Genomic DNA, 18,489 nt, shown 5'->3' on the forward strand with positions numbered 1-18,489 from the left:
TGTGCATGCGTGCGTTTATAGGGATGAGTGCATGCGCGTATGTATGAGCGATTGCGTCTGTACCGTGTTAAAAAAAGGGTTATGGTGGAGTGGGGGATCCAAAGATCGGACCAGAAGGACATCGTTGCTCCATTTCCATTGTGAACCATTGTGATGGAGTGGTAGAAAACTAGAAATCGAGACCTTTTAAGATATCCCGCCAGATAGGAGTGTGCAATAGATGCTTACTTGCATTGAGCCACGAGTTTCCATTATGTTCTGTGAAGAGATCTGATCTGAGTCTGACCAATCTTTGTCATCGTGACAGGTCTGAGAATGTTGATTGATACGGGCATTGGTGCTTCGGTCGAGTCGACGAGAGCTTCTGTAGCAAGCAAGCTAGATGCTTGGTTGAAGGGCCAAACTGTAGATGCCTTGGGTCTCTGAATCTTGCCGCGTTTCTGAATCTTCTCTAGTAGTACATACTCCCTCAGTAAAGAAATATAAGAGTGTTTAGCGCTCTTATATTTTTTTACAGAGAAAGTAGTTTGTTATTCACCAGGTCTGTACCGTAGCACGTCTGTTATTCAGTGGCAGACACGGCCGACGAGTGCATTCACCAAAATCAAAGATGATGACAGCAGCAGCAGCCACGCACTCCGCCAAGACGCCCCAGTACTCGACAGAAGAAGATCAAGTGATGGTCATCCTGGAAGAATTCATGTAGAGAAGTGTGTTCAGGAGCTGCCCGGGACGACTTCAGACATTGCTTGCGATATGCTTCCTCAAAGCCTTGAATGTATGTATACCCTGGCAGATGAAACATATCAAGTTAAATTTCCTTTCTTCCTAATTGTGGTTGTTATCAGGTTGAAGCTGCCATTTTCCAATAGCTTTTATGACATTATTAGTAGTCCCGCTTTGTCCTTTACCTCCAGATAGATAGAGGCCGTTCTCAGAGACCCGCATGCGCATCGTGCAGCTACCATCGTGCACCCAACTGGAAATGCCAAAATGAGTTTGCAGTGGTGCCGATTGTTGAAACGCATCGCCGGTGGCCTTGAGTTATGCCGACTGTTCTCCGGCCACCCGACAGTACCGACATGTGCCGCACTGCGCTGTTATTCCACCCCAACTCTATTACTCCACTCCTGTACACAAAAGTGTTTGAGGACATATGCACGTGATGAGGGAAGAAGAATCTCTTTTAATCTGTCAAGTACCTTCCTTCTAATCTGTCAAGTACCTTTACTTGCAGAATGAGCGAAGTACCTGGTATCAGGATCAGATGCCTTTCCTGCCTTTATCCGTCTAAAAGCTTAACCAAGTGAACAGAATTGTAAGAAGTAGAACACACGGCCTGTTATTAGCATGAGACGGATAGTATTTGCATGAGATGTTAACAACGGACTCTCGATTATGTCTAATCTAATCGACATGATCTTATCCTTAGTAGAGCTACTATTTTCTCATGTCCATGGCATGTACCGATCGACCTCTACAAGGGCGTCTTCAGAGTATACTGCTCCAATACAGCATTGCCGTGCCTGCGGTTCTAGTATTAACTATCTATTTAGACCCCTTTCATGTTTGAGGTTGTCACTGGCTGAAATTTTCAGCAATTATAGGTAAATTTTTTTGGCTTGAGATTAAATATGGACTTATATTTCCGACCTGAGGAAGCATGTGAAAATGAAACTGTAACACAAACTGTCATCTTCAGAAATGATGAAACAGAAAGAATAGTTTATTTAGAAATGAAGACATACTGCGGCATAACATAAGCAAGCAATTTTAACATAACATAAGCAAGCAATTAAAGGTAAGTCCCTTTTTTTATACACAATTATATTAACTCACCAGAATATTTGTGCCCCCGTGCAATTACCTAGTGTTAACAAAACATACGGACTCCGTCCCAAGTCCAATTATTTATGCTGGAATCCCTACGCAGTATAGTCTCATTTATAGTAGTCGTGGGAGGAAGCCAGCACCATACTAACCTCATTGCCTGTGCAAACCAGCCTCATTGACCCCCAAGACAAACACCCAGCTCCACAAAACACACAGGCTGTCCAATCCATCTCCCTCCATGGAGCCGGGATCCACACAAGATGGAGCTGTTAACATGACGAGGGCAATGGAGGCTTTGTCTCCTTGGTTGAACCACCCAAGGAGGACGGTCGTCCAGGTTGAAGTTCTGGTGGTAATGGCCACAGCTCTGCTATGCTGCTTCTCCAGCTTATCTTGGGCTCCTGCAAGCGGCGGTGGCATCATTCCTTCGTCAAATGTGCCCTGAGCATGTGTACAACACTTGCATTCCCTCTCGTCCTTGTTAGAGTTATAATATAAGTCATGTATACCCCTTTGTATTTATCCCGTAGTATAAGGGGTTTCCTGCATATGTACCACACCTGTACATGTATATATATCGGCCTATGGCCTCATGGGAATACAAGTTGCTTATTCCTAACATGGTATTAGAGCTTTAGGTCTTTTTTTCGCACGCGCAACTCGTGCTTCGATCCACTCCTGCCGTCGCCGCGTTCTCCCTTCGCTCGGCGTCGCTGCTCCATCTCCTCCCGCCAGGCGCCTCTCCTCCTCGATCGCCGTAGGGAGGCCCCCGATCGCGCCCAGCTGGTTCCGCTCGGCGGTCGTCTCCTCTCCCGCCAGGACTCCGCCGCTCCCGCGCTCAGGCGCTCCCGCCGCCCCCGCGTTCAGGCGCCGCTCCTGCCTGGCAGCTCCCGCCGCCCGCCAGGTGCCCGCTGCTCCCTCCGTTCCCGCGCTCCAGTGCCTGGGCTCCGCCCCTCTCGCCTGGACTTCGCATCCCCTTCCCGCGGCCGCCGATCTCTGCTCAGATCGAGCATCTCGATTGGAAGGTCTGATCTCTGCTAAAAAAAATGTCTGCTGCATCGGGCTATGTTGCTGTCCCTCGCTACCCGGTGATTCCTGACGGAGTTTTCAGTGCTTGCTCTACTGATCCCGTCTCGCACATGTGCCTTTCTTCCGCGCTTGGTGCTCGTTCGTCTGTGCTATCGTCCCCTGTGGCGACTCTCGCACGTGGATCAAAATGCCTTCGCTGCCTTTATCCGTCCGAAAGCTTATCCAAGTGAAGAGAATTGTAAGAAGTAGAACACACGACCTGTTATCAGCAGGAGAGACGGATGGTATTTGCATGAGATGTTAACAACGGGCTCTCGATTATGTCTAATCTAATCGACATGATCTTATTGTTGGTAGAGCTACTATTTTCTCATGTCCATGGCATGTACCGATCGACCTCTACAAGGGTGTCTTCAGAGTATACTACTTCAATATAGCATTGCCGTGCCTGCGGTTCTAGTTTTAACTATCTATTTAGACCCCTTTCATGTTTGAGGTTCTCATCGGCTGAAATTTTTCAGCAATTAAAACTAAAAATATTTGAGGGATTAAATGGACTTATATTTCCTGTTAGATGTGTATAGTCTCTCTTGCACTTTACCATACACATGTATATGTATTGGCCTTTGTGAAAGATCGTGGATGTCGCCTAGAGGAGGGGGGGGGGGGTGAATAGGCGCTTTAAAATAATAACGGTTTAGGCTTGAACAAATGCGAAATAAACCTAGCGGTTAATTTGTCAAGCACAAAACCTACAACAACTAGGCTCACCTATATGCACCAACAACTTATGCTAAGCAAGATAAACAACTAGGTGATAGCAAGATATATAACAAGAAACAATATGGCTATCACAAAGTAAAGTGCATAAGTAAAGGGCTCGGGTAAGAGATAACCGAGGCACGCGGAGACGATGATGTATCCCGAAGTTCACACCCTTGCGGATGCTAATCTCCGTTTGGAGCGGTGTGGAGGCAAAATGCTCCCCAAGAAGCCACTAGGGCCACCGTAATCTCCTCACGCCCTCGCACAATGCAAGATGCCGTGATTCCACTAAGGGACCCTTGAGGGCGGTCACCGAACGCATACAAATGGCAACCCTTGGGGGCGGTCACCGAACCCGTACACTTTGGCAACCCTTGGGGGCGGTCACCGGAACCCGTCAAATTGCTCGGGGCGATCTCCACAACCTAATTGGAGACCCCGACGCTTGCCCGGAGCTTTACACCACAATGATTGAGCTCCGAACACCACCAACCGTCTAGGGCGCCCAAGCACCCAAGAGGAACAAGCTCAAGGGTACCAAGCACCCAAGAGTAATAAGCTTCTCAACTTGTAACTTCCACGTATCACCGTGGAGAACTCAAACCGATGCACCAAATGCAATGGCAAGGGCACACGGAGTGCCCAAGTCCTTCTCTCTCAAATCCCACCGAAGCAACTAATGCTAGGGAGGAAAATGAGAGGAAGAACAAGAAGGAGAACACCAAGAACTCCAAGATCTAGATCCAATGGGTTCCCCTCACATAGAGGAGAAAGTGATTGGTGGAAATGTGGATCTAGATCTCCTCTTTCTTTTCCCTCAAAAACTAGCAAGAATCCATGGAGGGATTGAGAGTTAGCAAACTCGAAGAAGGTCAATAATGGGGGAAGAACACGAGCTCAAAGGATAAGGTTCATTGGGGAAGAAGACCTCCATATATAGTGGGGGAACAATCCAACCGTTACCCCCCACACCAGCCCCGCAGAGAGCGGTACTACCGCTTGGCCAGCGGTACTACCGCTCCCCCTCGCAGTACTGCCGCTGGGCCCGGAGCGGTACTACCGCGGTGGCAGGGCGGTACTACCGCAAACGAGCGGTACTACGGCCCCCACTGCCGCGGCTAGTACCGTAGAACCCGACACGAAAAAAGACCCCTCGAATCGAGGCGGTACTAGTACGAGACCGCAGCGGTACTACGGCTGGGGCTACCAGCGGTACTACCGCTTGTAGCACCCAAGAGATACTACCGCTCCGGCCCGCGGTACTACCGCCGGGACCAAAACTGCCATAACTTCTGCATATGAGCTCCGAATTGAGCAAACTCAAGCTTGTTGGAAAGAGGAAGGCGAGTAGTATCAAAACAGCGACTGGTTATAGTAAGAAGAGGCAGGGGAGGTATGCCAACAAATAGAGGAGTGAAACCTCCAACCGAAAAGAACCGGCATAACCTCCAACATCGAAAACATCATAGAAGATGCGAGTGAACTCCGTTTTCGATGAACTCGAGCTTGTCATCAAGATGACCATAAGCTCCAAAACTCATAAAGAGAAGAACCAAACAAGAACCAATAAAGATGATGCAAGGATGCAATGGTTTGAGCTCTCTATGAACGATACGATCAAGCTACTCATCGAGAGCCCCCCTTGATAGTACGACAATCGATCCTATAACCCGGTCTCCCAACTACCATCATGAGACCGGTAAAATAGAAAACCTATCAAGAGCAAATCTTTGCCTTGCACATGGTCCACCTGAGCTAGATGATGACGATCTTGACTCCCTCAAGTTGGACCACCTTTCTTGGTTGCGTTGGCTCGATGAAGACTAGTTGATTGCTCCCCATGCTCCACTATGGGTGAGCCACTCTTCCGCACATCTTCACAAGTCCATTGTCACCACAATGGACGGCAAGCTTCAAGCATTTGATCTCTTCATGATGCTTCACTTGAACTTGCACACCGCAACATCTTCACAAGTCCATTGTCACCACAATGGACGGCAAGCTTCAAGCATTTGATCTCTTCATGATGCTTCACTTGAACTTGCACACCGCAACATCTTCACAAGTTCATTGTCACCACAATGGACGGCAAGCTTCAAGCATTTGATCTCTTCATGATGCTTCACTTGAACTTGCACACCGCAACCTAACCCCACAAAGAACTCTCACGAAGATCATGGGTTAGTACACAAAGCGTAATTGACAATGCTTACCACACCATGGGATCGCTTGATCCCTCTCGGTACATCTTCTACGCTTTGTGAGTTGATCAAGTTGATTCACTCTTGACTTAGTCTTGATCAACCATGAATCTTTTCAACTCTCTTCATTTGGATGATGTCTTGAAGATATACATGAATGATCACACAATCTTCTTCTCCAAGACATGCTTGCAATAAGCTCAACTCTCACATGACCAATCTTTGGATAATTTCTTAATAACACCTTGATCATCACATAAACTCCTTGAAACCAACACATGAACTTCAAGAAATGCCTATGGACAAATTCTTCAAATATAACTCAAGGCAATCATTAGTCCATAGAGATTGTCATCAATTACCAAAACCAAACATGGGGGCACCGCATGTTCTTTCACCTTGGCCCTCCTGTGAATGTAGTTGCCCGTTCCTAACATGGTATCAGATGCTTAGGTTCCTCTCCCGCTCCCGCACGCTCGCAGCTCCGTGCCTCGCTCCCCCGTCGCCGGCCTCCCTCTACCTCGTCGCCGGCGGCGGCCACCTCCTCCCTCGCCCCCGGCTCTCTTCCTCCCGCCGCCACGCCGTCTCGCCCCGGCCTGCGCTGCCCCGAGCTCGGCCGGGGCCTGCCGTCGCTGTCCCGCGCCGCCCCAAGCGCGGCCGCGGCTTGCCGTTGCCGCCTCGCGCCGCCCCGTGCCTTCCCGTGCTCGGCCGCGGCCGGCAGCCACCTCCCCGCGCCCGGCCGCGACCTCCCTGCGCCCTGCCGCCCCTGGCCGCCTCCTGCTGCAGCCGGTGCTGCTCAGGGCCGGCCCCTCCCACGCTCGCCCTCCCCCCGCTTCCTCCATCGGGGCTGGATCGAGCCAGCGCGAGCCCGATCCCGATCTGGATCGGGGTCTCCTGTAGCAGTCTACTGTAGCAGTTGACAAAAAAAAGAGCTCCTCATGTCTTCTTCGGGCTATGTCGCCGTTCCTCGGTGCTCGGTGATCTTCGATGGCACCAACTATGCCGAGTTTGCGGGCTTTGTGAGTATCCACATGCGCGGTCTCCTTCTGTGGGGTGTTCTCTCTGGCGAGGTCCCCTGTCCGCCTTGCCCTGTTGCTCCAGTGGCTCCTACCCCGCCAGCACCGCCGGTTCTTGCTGCTGATGCTTCTCAGGCTGATCCTGATGCCGCCAAGGCTCTCGATGATACTACAGTTGATGCCTATGATCAGCAGATGTCAGCCTATTCGGATGCCCTTTCTGCCTATCGTGATGATCTGTCTGCTTACACTCAGTGGTGCAATGATGATGCTCGTGCTGCTGCTGTTCTTACTGCGAGTGTCCTTCCTCAGTTCGCCTCGGAGTTCATGGGACTTGGCACAGTTGCAGCGATGTGGTCTTATCTCTGTCAGCGCTATCAGCCCTCTAGTGATGCTCTCTACCTATCTGTGGTGCGTCAGGAGCATGCACTCCAGCAAGGTGATTCCTCTGTTGATGAGTTCTATTCACAGTGCTCTGCCATCTGGCGTCAGCTTGACTCTCTTCGGACCGTCGTTTGTGGAACTTGCCGTTGCTGTCAGACTACACGGTCCGATTTGGAGTTTCAGCGGGTTCACGAGTTCTTATCTCGTCTTCGCTCTGAGTTCGAGCCTCGCCGTGCTCACCTGCTCGCTCGTGGTCGTGTTACTATCTTGGAGGTACTTGCTGAGCTTCGTGCTGAAGAGACCCGCCTACGCTCTGCTGGGTTACTTGTGGTTCCATCAGTGTTGGCCGCCCGAGCTCCTATGCCACCTGCTCGCCTCACCGCTCCACCGCTCCTGCCTACTCCTTCAGGGGGGTGGGTCGTCCTTCTTATGCTGAGAGGGGCCGGTCGCGCCGTGACACCTTCTGTGGCTACTGCTCTCGGCCAGGTCACCCAGAGTCTGATTGCCGTGAGAAGAAGCGAGACCAGAGGCGCTCCTCTTCCAGTGGGACTCCTGGATCCTCCTCGACCCCGTCACTCACTGACCAGGACATTATGAGGCTCAAGCGTCTCTTAGCTTCCTCAGGCTCTTCGTCGACCGGTTCCGCTGCTGCTGTGACTGCAGCCACTGCTCCACCACCGCAGGCATCTACACAGTCAGGTACATCTTCGTGGGTTCTGGATTCTGGAGCCTCTTTTCATATGTCTTCTGATTCTTCCGTGCTGTCTTCTCTCCGACCTCTTGATTCGCCTGTTAATGTTCTTACCGCTGATGGCACACCTCTTCCTGTTGCTAGCCGTGGTCTTCTTTCCACTCCATCTTTTTCTGTTCCTAGTGTTTCACATGTTCCTCGCCTCACCATGAATCTTTTTTCCGCTGCCCAACTTACTGATTCTGGTTGTCGTGTCATTCTTGATACCGACTCTTGCTCCATTCAGGATCGTCGCACCAAGGCTTTGGTTGGTGCTGGCCCCCGGCGCCGTGAGTCAGAGGGCCTTTGGGAGGTTGACTGGCTTTGTGTTCCTTCCGCTGCCACCACTTCAGCCAGCTCCCATGCTCTTGCTGCCTCTTCGTCTGCGTCCTTCCAGCAGTGGCATCATCGCCTTGGTCACATATGTGGCTCTCGCTTGTCTTCTTTAGTTCGTCAGGGCCTCTTAGGGTCTGTATCTGGAGATGTTTCTTTACATTGTAATGGCTGCAGACTTGGCAAACAGACCCAGTTACCTTATCCTACCAGTGAGTCGGTATCTCAGCGTCCTTTTGACTTAGTTCATTCTGATGTATGGGGTCCTGCTCCCTTTGATTCGAAAGGTGGTCACCGCTACTATATCTTGTTTATTGATGATTTCTCTCGCTACACTTGGCTCTACTTTATGAAATCTCGTAGCGAGGTTCTCTCTATATACAAACGTTTTGCTGCCATGGTTCACACCCAGTTTTCCACGCCCATTCGTACTTTTCGTGCTGACTCCGCTGGTGAGTTTATCTCCCAGCTGTTGCGTGGTTTTCTTGCGGAACAGGGTACTCTTGCCCAGTTCTCATGTCCTGGTGCACATGCTCAGAATGGCGTTGCCGAACGTAAGCATCGTCATCTACTTGAGACGGCTCGTGCTCTGATGATTGCCGCTTCTCTCCCACCCCATTTTTGGGCTGAGGCTGTTTCTGCATCCACCTATCTCATCAACATACAGCCATCGACTGCTCTGCAGGGTGGTATTCCTATGGAGTGTCTCACTGGTCGCTCTCCTGACTACTCAGCTCTTCGTATGTTTGGATGTGTGTGCTATGTCCTTCTTGCCCCGCGAGAACGCACCAAACTGACTGCTCAGTCGGTTGAGTGTGTTTTTCTTGGCTACAGTGATGAGCACAAGGGCTATCGCTGCTGGGATCCTGTTGGTCGTCGTTTGCGCATCTCGCGTGATGTGACCTTTGACGAGTCTCGCTCTTACTACCCACGTCCTTCTACCTCGAGCTTCTCTGTGGACGATCTTTCTTTTCTTCTTCTCCCTGATACACCCTGCTATGTGCCTCCTCATGTTTTTCCTCCTCCGCCTGCACCTCTCCTTCCTTCTCCTTCACCACCGACACCATCTTCCCCATCCTCCTCCTCCAACTCTCCACCATCATCTCCAGTCCGTCGCCCTCTCTCACCATTTCCTCTTCACTATACTCGTCGCCCTCGTTCTGAGGATGTTTCCCCTGATGCGCCTTCCACCTCTGGTGCACCTCCTTTCACGCCTCCCCCGGTTCATAACCTCCGTGCTCGGCCTCGCCCCCCGCCTGATCGCTACTCTCCTGATCGGTACGGTCTCTCTGTTATTGCTGAGCCCACTTCCTATCGGACTGCCATGACTCAGCCTGAATGGCAGCTTGCGATGGCCGAAGAGCTTGCTGCCCTTGAGCGCTCTGGCACATGGGATCTGGTTTCCCTCCCTTCCGGTGTCCGTCCCATCACCTGCAAGTGGGTCTACAAGATTAAGACTCGCTCTGATGGTTCTCTTGAGCGCTACAAAGCGCGCCTTGTGGCCCGTGGTTTTCAGCAGGAGCAGGGACGCGATTATGATGAGACATTCGCTCCTGTGGCCCACATGACCACTGTTCGCACTCTTCTTGCTGTTGCTTCTGTTCGTCATTGGTCTATCTCTCAACTTGATGTTCAGAACGCTTTTCTTAATGGCGAGTTGCGTGAGGAGGTTTATATGCAGCCACCACCGGGGTACTATGCTCCTGATGGTTTGGTCTGTCGACTTCGCCGCTCCCTCTATGGTCTTAAACAGGCCCCTCGCGCCTGGTTTGAGCGCTTCGCCTCTGTGGTGACTGCCGCTGGCTTCTTGCCCAGTGATCATGATCCCGCGTTGTTTGTTCACACGTCTCCTCGTGGTCGGACTCTGCTCCTTCTCTATGTTGATGACATGATCATCACTGGTGACGACTCTGACTACATAGCCTTTGTTAAGGCTCGCCTTCGCGACCAGTTCCTCATGACTGATCTTGGTCCACTTCGCTATTTTCTTGGGATTGAGATCTCCTCGACCTCTGATGGCTTCTACATCTCCCAAGAAAAATATATTCAGGATCTTCTTGCTCGCGCTGCTCTCGGTGATGAGCGCACAGTTGTGACTCCTATGGAACTCAACGTTCAGCTTCGTGCTTCTGATGGTGACCCTCTCCCTAACCCCACTCGCTATCGTCACCTTGTTGGCAGTCTTGTCTATCTTGCTGTTACGCGTCCTGATATCTCCTATCCTGTTCATATCCTGAGTCAGTTCGTTTCAGCCCCCACCTCTGTCCACTATAGTCATCTCCTCCGTGTTCTACGATATCTTCGTGGCACGCTCTCTCAGCGCCTTTTCTTTCCCCGCTCCAGCTCTCTTGAGCTCCAGGCCTACTCTGATGCTACCTGGGCTAGTGATCCCTCTGATCGACGCTCGCTGTCTGCTTATTGTGTCTTTCTTGGTGGCTCTCTTATTGCCTGGAAGACAAAGAAACAGACTGCCGTTTCTCGCTCGAGTACAGAGGCTGAGTTGCGAGCCATGGCTATGCTGACGGCTGAGGTGATCTGGTTACGGTGGTTACTTGAGGACTTTGGTGTGTCTGCTAGTACCTCGACTCCCTTATTGTCAGACAGTACTGGTGCTATCAGTATTGCGCGTGACCCGGTGAAGCATGAGCTCACCAAGCACATCGGTGTGGATGCCCACTTTGTGCGTGCTGCTGTGCAGGATCAGACTCTCGCTCTTCACTATGTGCCCTCTGAGTTACAGTTGGCGGACTTCTTCACGAAGGCACAGACTCAAGCGCAGCATAGTTTTCTTCTCTCCAAACTCAGTGTTGTTGATCCACCATGAGTTTGAGGGAGGGTGTTAGATGTGTATAGTCTCTCTTGCACTTTACCATACACATGTATATGTACTGGCCCTTGGCCCTCCTGTGAATGTAGTTGCCCATTCCTAACATTTCCGACCTGAGGAAGAATGTGAAAACGAAACTGTAACACAAAATGTCATCTTCAGAAACGATGAACAGAAACAACAGTTTTTTAGAAATGAACACATACGGTGGCATAACATAAGCAAGCAACTTTAACATAACATAAGCAAGCAATTAAAGGTAAGTCCTTTTTTATACACAATTATATTAACTCGCTAGAATATTTGTGCCCCCGTGCAATTGCCTAGTGTTAACAAAACATACGGATTCCTCCGTCCCAAGTCCAATTATTTATGCTGGAATCCCTACGCGGTATAGTCTCATTTATAGTAGTCATTGGAGGAAGCCAACACCATATATAGTAACCTCATTGCCTGTGCAAACCAGCCTCATTGACCCCCAAGACAAACACCCAGCTCCACAAGAGCAAAACACACACGCACACACACAGGCCTCCCCATCCATCTCCCTCCATGGAGCCGGGATCCACACAAGATGGAGCTGTTAACATGACGAGGGCAATGGAGGCTTTGTCTCCTTGGTTGAACCACCCAAGGAGGACGGTCGTCCAGGTTGAAGTTCTGGTGGTAATGGCCACGGCTCTGCTGCTTCTCCAGCTCATATTGGGCTCTTGCAAGCGGCGGTGGCATCATTCCTTCGTGAAAGGTGCCCTGAGCATGTGTACAACACTTGCATTCCCTCTCGTCCTCTTCACATTGGGTATGATGGACTCCTTCCCAATCAAGAGTTCCTCGTATCCCGTCTGGGCTGCTGTTCTCTTGATGGCTTCAGTGGGCCCGACGGTCGTCCAGAAATATGAATTCTATGGCAGCTTTGGCAAAAAGTACATACAGGTTTTTGTCGAGACCTGTAAATATTGTTTCTATGCATATATGATATCTAGGCTATCAAATTCAAGTTCACCTCGAAGCTTTCTAAAGTGGCATGGCAGTTCAAGTTCCTAGTGTCTCCTGTCTTTCTGCACTCGTTTTATGTACAACGTGTTTGGAGTCCCCGGGGTTAATATTGCTGGGGTACTGCAAGAATTATTGTCACACACTAGTAGCAGATAGGATGGAGAAACATGCAAATGATCATCCATGTGACCCGGACTCTGAGAGCATGAAGGGCTACAATTATGTAGTCTTGGAGAGGCCCATTTTTATCGCTGACCATTTGCTGTGGAAGCAGGATCACCATGGCAACTCAGATCGATCCATTACCATTGACCAAATATGGGATTGTTGTGGCAACTCAGCTCATGGCAAAGCATTGAAAGACTTATGCCTGTCATATGCCTTGTGTCGGCAACTCTTGAATCGCCGCTACTTCGGGGATATCTGTCCCGAAGCCACTGTTCTTAGAGGCCACGATTTCGTCTTCACAAAATTGTTGCCATCTGAAGGGGATTTCAGAAGAGCATTCAGAATTATTGAGGTAGAGTTGGGTCTTTGCTATGATTTCTTCTTCACAAAGTATCACTATACCTTTCTATCGATGGAATCATGGCTACCACTCATTCCGTTTTTGGTTTTGCTCAAGATAATTCTCATTTTTACGGTTGGAGTGTTTGCCTTCAGAAAATCACTGGTTATTGAGACACCAAAACCTATCATAGAAGTAAACAGTACAGATGCTGATTACATTATTACTATACTAGTTCTTGGCATAGTCCTCGTAGTGGAACTAGTGCAGGCAGCATTTTATCTGGCTTCAGATTTGGTCCAGGTATCACTAGCCTGCAGGTATGTCAAGAAAAACTGCAATGCAGCCAATGCATTAATTGGAAGAGTAATTGGTTTTCTTAGAAAGGTTATAATTTTTGGGGCATTGAGAAATAAGATCAACCAGGCCTCAATTATTATCCAATCCGTAGAACCAGTAGAGATTTCTGATGCAGTGAAGGCAGCTATTGCTAGGGGGCTCATAAGAACTGATGGCAAGCTAACCAATGGAGAAGCATTACTAAGGACGAATCAAATGTTTGATAAGTGTTATTGGACATTCAAGGATCACTCTCAGTTCGAAATCATGTTCATCTGGCATATCACAACTGAATATTGTGATATTTCTGATGATCAGACAGATGGGATTACTCGAGATAATGACCGAGGTGTTGCAGTTAATTTGTCTAGATACTGTGCATACTTGATTGCAGCTGTCCCAGAACTGCTTCCGTACCACGAGGTGGATACAAGAGAGTTGAAAGCAAAGGTGCTGAAAGAACGTAAACAGCTTTTTGGATCCTATAAACATCCTGAGATTTACGATATAAAGAAGAAGTTAGAAGAGATAGAAGAGGGTGATGACCCTGTGACAGTCTTCAAGAAAGGCGTGCAGCTCGGCAAGCAGCTCGCGAGCATGCCGGATGGGCTCCAGCGCTGGAAGGTGATGGGGGATTTCTGGGCCGAGACAATCATCTATGTCGCGCCCTCGCACTCCACCGCCAAGCAACACATGCAACATCTTGAGAATGGTGGGGAGTTCCTCACCCACATCTGGGCTCTGCTTTCTCATGCTGGCATCCTGAACCTTAACAGGGACAAGGATCAGGGGGCACAGGAAGAGCCTGTATCTGTATGATTCATGTCGACAGAGGAGCAGCCTCCGTCGCCCCCCTTTCGCCACAAGCTGGTTACGTTGTGATTTCCCATCAGTGTTTCTGTTTCATGTGTTAGCACTTCATATGTTTGTACTATGAATAATTGATGCTCTGTGCGTCTCCCGTGCATACCGTGGGTCTCACCGTGCTTACTATATGTATTTCAGAGATGTATTTCCCCACACTGTAGACTGTACCTTGTGTTCTTAGAACTGAAAATTGATTTGGCCATCATTTGGAAAAGGAATATTTATCCAGGATGCACTACCTCTGTTTCTAAATGTAAGATGTTTTGGCAGTTCAAATTGAGCTGCCGAAGCGTCTTATATTTAGGAACAGAGGATGCACTACATTGCCGTGCATTGGCACTCTTCTGTTCTTCAGTATGTATGTCTTGGAGTTCACAAGGGTCAGATAATTCAGATTCTCACAGTAATTCAGACTTCAGTGTATCTAGTACAGGCTCTGCACTTACCCGAGTGCGAGTGAGTTGCCTCCTCACCCTTGCGCTTGGTTTCTGCGGGTGTCACCGGAGCGACGCCGCATGCTAGATCCGCCTCGGTCTCCGGTGGCCGCCGGCCGCTCTCCGGCTTGCCGCGCCAAAGAACGGAACGGTATTCTGGAACTAGAAGGTGGGGCGAGGGAGGAGATTGCGGATGGATCTCGCCGACCGCGGGAAGGACCGCCGCGGAGGTGAGCTCGCTCGGTTACTCCGGTGGCCGGCCTGCGATCTGGAGGTCGGAAAGACAGGGGAGGCGGAGGAGGACGAAAGCCCGCTGCGACATACCCACCCATTGCTGTTACTTGGGCTCAACCAAGTGCAACTAATAAGTGGGCTAAAGAGATCTGGCCCAATCATGCATCGTAACCTCTTTTTTTTGCAGGAATTTTACTCCAAGATTATAGAGTTACGGTTCAAGAGGCAAGAGATCCTCGATACATGAGGACACTTTCTGTAACCAAATAATTGTGGTACACTCAGTTCAGCTACAGCTTGCCAAAAAAACAAAATTCTGCTACTTTGATTTGCTCATGATGAATTTTCCAAGGAATAAACTCCCGATCTACCGGTGAAGTCTTGATCTCTCCAAAGCAAAGTGTCCATACTAAAAACGCTCCAGTGAATCCTCGGCAAAGACAGATAGAGCCGCCGGCGAATCCTACTGGAGAATTATAGGAAGGTCCGTATATTGTAATGCAAGGGCCATGTATTTCTGTCTTGGGAGGTGCAGCAGTCCCAGCATGAGGGCGAGGTGGCTGACCAGGAGATGGTGGACCGGACCAACAACTTGGAGGCTGTCGGTACAGGGGCCGCCGACGAACTGACGGGGCCGGCGGAGCCCCGTCAGGAGCAATGAATCTCCTCAGATGGAACTGCCGAGGGGGTGGAAACTCTCCGACAGTTCGTGACCTTGTGAGTCTAGTGCAGGCTCACTCCCCGAGTATCGTTTTTCTTTGTGAGACTAGGCAGTCTAAGAATAAAATGAAACGTCTTCGTGCTAGGTTAGGTTTGAGAGGTTTTGATGCTTTTGATTGTGTCGGTCTAGTGGTGGTCTTGCTTTGTATTGGCATGAGTCTTTGAGTCTAGATGTAAAAGAAATAAATGAACGATATATTGATGCGTATGTAACTGGTATGGCGGGTGAGCCACCCCGGAGGCTTACCTGTGTCTATGGCGAGCCACAGACGGAGGACCGTCATTGCATGTGGTCCCTTCTCCGTGATCTTCACCAAAACACTAGTAGAAAAAGGGTCAAATGTGAGACACATTAGTCCCGGTTTGCATTTGAGCCGACACTAATGTGTCCATTAGTGCCGGTTCAAACGGCTAGGCGGGAGGAGATCTTTAGTACCGGTTCAGTGCGAAGCTTTAGTACCGGTTCATGCCACGAACCGGTACTAAAGGGGCTGGGGCCCGGCCAGCCCCTTTAGTACCGGTTCGTGGCATGAACCGGTAGTAAAGATGTTGTGGCAGAGGCTGTTTTTAGTCCCACCTCACTCCCCTAGCAAGATTTTTACCACCTTAAATATGTTACTTCTCAAACTATCACAAGCACTTGGTCGTCATTGAACTCTATGTGTAGAATTTGTGGTCGCAATATGAGTCTTCACCGGTTTCTAAACCGTTGAGGACTCATATTGACAATTCAGATTGTACACAAAAAGATCATTGATAATGACCGTGAAATTGAAAATCACTACAAAATGAACTCTGAAAATGTTGGAACTTGGCATGGTATCATCATTTCACCCGCATAGCATGTGCAAAAGAGTAGAGAGGGTCACGGCGAAATCTGGACGCACTTCGTGTACAAACTGGACAATCTCTTTCGGAGTATCAGGGTTTCGGACGAGAACTCATCTGTTACGCGGGCACTTCAATGTTTCTTAAAATTATTTGAACTCCAAGCTATTTTTGCGTTCAGTATGCAGCATTCAAAGCGACGTCATCAATTTTCAGCACGTTCTGACATCATTTGCTATTTTTCAGTCATTTACCGATTTGTTTAGAGAGCTCAACGACCGTGAAATTGAAAATCACTACAAAATGAACTCTGAAAATGTTGGAACTTGGCATGGTATCATCATTTCACCCGCATAGCATGTGCAAAAGAGTAGAGAGGGTCACGGCGAAATCTGGACGCACTTCGTGTACAAATTGGACAATCTCTTTCGGAGTATCAGGGTTTCGGACGAGAACTCATCTGTTACACGGGCACTTCAATGTTTCTTGAACTTATTTGAACTCCAGACTATTTTTGCGTTCAGTATGCAGCATTCAAAGCAACGTCATCAATTTCCAGCACGTTCTGACATCATTTGCTGTTTTTCAGTCATTTACCGATTTGTTTAGAGAGCTAAATGACCGTGAAATTGAAAATCACTACAAAATGAACTCTGAAAATGTTGGAACTTGGCATGGTATCATCATTTCACCCGCATAGCATGTGCAAAAGAGTAGAGAGGGTCATGGCAAAATCTGGACGCACTTCGTGTACAAACTAGACAATCTCTTTCGGAGTATCAGGGTTTCGGACGAGAACTCATCTGTTACACGGGCACTTCAATGTTTCTTAAACTTATTTGAACTCCAGACTATTTTTGCGTTCAGTATGCAGCATTCAAAGCGACGTCACCAATTTCCAGCACGTTCTAACATCATTTGCTGTTTTTCAGTCATTTACCGATTTGTTTAGAGAGCTAAATGACCGTGAAATTGAAAATCACTACAAAATGAACTCTGAAAATGTTGGAACTTGGCATGGTATCATCATTTCACCCGCATAGCATGTGCAAAAGAGTAGAGAGGGTCACGGCGAAATCTGGATGCACTTCGTGTACAAACTGGACAATCTCTTTCAGAGTATCAGGGTTTCGGACGAGAACTCATCTGATACACGGGCACTTCAATGTTCCTTAAACTTACAGCAAAAAAAAATACTCAGAAATAAATAGAAGAAAATAAATAAAACAGAAAAGACAAAAACTATATAAAAAACTATATAAAAAATTGTTGGGGCGCTGCCCAGTGGGCCTGCCAGACCTAGGGTGCGCATATTCAGGCCCAGAAGGGCCAGCAGCCTCACAGGGCAGCGCGCCATAATTAGGCCCTAAAGCCTGCTATATAGAGAAGTTCGAAGGAGCAGCCGCGGCTGGGTTTATAAACCAGTGCGGCTGCCCTTCTGAAAGATCGTGGATGTCGCCTAGAAGGGGGGGTGAATAGGCGCTTTAAAATAATTACGGTTTAGGCTTGAACAAACGCGGAATAAACCTAGCGGTTAATTTGACAAGCACAAAACCTACAACAACTAGGCTCACCTATGTGCACCAACAACTTATGCTAAGCAAGATAAACAACTAAGTGATAGCATATGACAAGAAACAATATGGCTATCACAAAGTAAAGTGCATAAGTAAAGGGTTCGGGTAAGAGATAACCGAGGCACCGAGCTGAACGTGTGCTGATCGCGGAGGTGCCGTGCGTTCGGTACTTGGATCGGTTGGATCGCGAAGACGTTCGACTACATCAACCGCGTTACTAAACGCTTCCGCTTTCGGTCTACGAGGGTACGTAGGCACACTCTCCCCGCTCGTTGCTATGCTTCTCCTATATAGATCTTGCGTGATGTAGGTAATTTTTTGAAATACTACGTTCCCCAATAGTGGTATCAGAGCCAGGTCTATGCGTAGATGTTATATGCACGAGTAGAACACAAAGAGTTGTGGGTGACAATAGTCATACTGCTTACCAGCATGTCATACTTTGATTCGGCGGTATTGTTGGATGAAGCGGCCCAGACCGACATTACATGACCGCGTTCATGAGACTGGTTCTACCGCTGTGCTTCGCACACAGGTGGCTAGTGGGTGTCTGTTTCTCCAACTTTAGTTGAATCGAGTGTGACTACGCCCGGTCCTTGTTGAAGCTTAAAACAACACACTTGACGAAAAATCGTTGTGGTTTTGATGCGTAGGTAAGAACGGTTCTTGCTAAGCCCGTAGCACCCACGTAAAATTTGCAACAACAAAGTAGAGGACGTCTAACTTGTTTTTGCAAGGCTTGCTGTGATGTGATATGGTCAAAACATGATGATATATAAATTGTTGTATGAGATGATCATGTTTTGTAAAAGTTATCAGCAACTGGCAGGAGCCTTATGGTTGTCGCTTTATTGTATGAAATGCAATC

The 18,489-nt window shown here is 48.8% G+C and overlaps 1 long non-coding RNA gene across 1 annotated transcript; it reads right to left on the reverse strand.

The window, feature by feature from the left end:
* Positions 1 to 107: 107 nt before the first annotated feature.
* On the reverse strand, positions 108 to 14,561 carry LOC123051398 (uncharacterized). Its single transcript, XR_006424099.1, has 4 exons — positions 14,275 to 14,561; positions 1,203 to 1,297; positions 912 to 1,130; positions 108 to 789 (listed from the first exon to the last, which is right to left on the reverse strand). It is a non-coding gene; the product is annotated as an uncharacterized lncRNA (long non-coding RNA).
* Between the last annotated feature and the right edge of the window lie 3,928 nt (positions 14,562 to 18,489).

Source organism: Triticum aestivum, chromosome 2D (assembly GCF_018294505.1).
Source record: "Triticum aestivum cultivar Chinese Spring chromosome 2D, IWGSC CS RefSeq v2.1, whole genome shotgun sequence".
Classification (NCBI taxonomy): domain Eukaryota; kingdom Viridiplantae; phylum Streptophyta; class Magnoliopsida; order Poales; family Poaceae; genus Triticum; species Triticum aestivum.